Source organism: Apis dorsata, unplaced genomic scaffold, assembly GCF_000469605.1.
Source record: "Apis dorsata unplaced genomic scaffold, Apis dorsata 1.3 scaffold_150, whole genome shotgun sequence".
NCBI classification, from domain to species: Eukaryota; Metazoa; Arthropoda; class Insecta; order Hymenoptera; family Apidae; genus Apis; species Apis dorsata.
This window is the reverse complement of record NW_006263441.1, coordinates 122,558-123,247: the sequence shown is the minus strand read 5'-3', so window position 1 is coordinate 123,247 and position 690 is coordinate 122,558. Positions and strand designations below refer to the sequence as shown.

Below are 690 nucleotides of genomic sequence, written 5' to 3'. Positions count from 1 at the left end.
TTTTTTTTTTTTTTTTTTTTTTTTTTTTTGTTTCAGTTTTTCTCCCTTCGTCGTCGATCGTAGTTGACGATAAGACCAAGGTATGATATCTCGAGGTAAAGAAAAAGAAAAAGAACGATGCAACGGGAAATAATATCGATCAATTATGATTAATTATCCCGGTACATCGTATCTCCTTTTAAAGTGGCGTTTCAAAGCATTATTTTTATTAAGAATAATTATATATATTTTTTTTTCTTATCCACAATATCGATATATTTCATTAATTATTAAAGTCATAAAAATATTGCGTCAAAACATACGAATGAATTTTAAAATTTATTTAGAGATAATTGAAGACGATGAAAAGAAAAATTTTGTTTAATCGAAATAAATTTTATACGTTGTGTTTGTGGATTATTAAAAAATATGCATGAAACGCCAATATTACATTTCTAATGAGAGAAAAATGAAAGATTATGGAATAATATATATATATATATTTTTGTGATATATATATATACAAAGAGAGAAAAAGAGAGAGATAGGGTGATGTGTGTGAGGAGTGATGGCGACGAGGCGAAGAGAAACGCAAGCGGAGCGCATAAATTGAGGACGACATACGCACAGTGTAGTTTTACAATTCAACCGTTAACATGTTAAATTTCATATTTTTTAATTAACACGACGAGATGAAACTGAAAGACAACA

The 690-nt window shown here is 28.1% G+C and overlaps 1 protein-coding gene across 5 annotated transcripts in view; it reads right to left on the bottom strand.

Annotated features, from left to right (window-relative positions):
* The window catches only part of LOC102671800 (lateral signaling target protein 2 homolog), a 59,163-nt gene that overhangs the window by 3,150 nt on the left and 55,323 nt on the right, over positions 1-690 (bottom strand). The gene's annotated exons all lie outside the window — the stretch shown is intronic.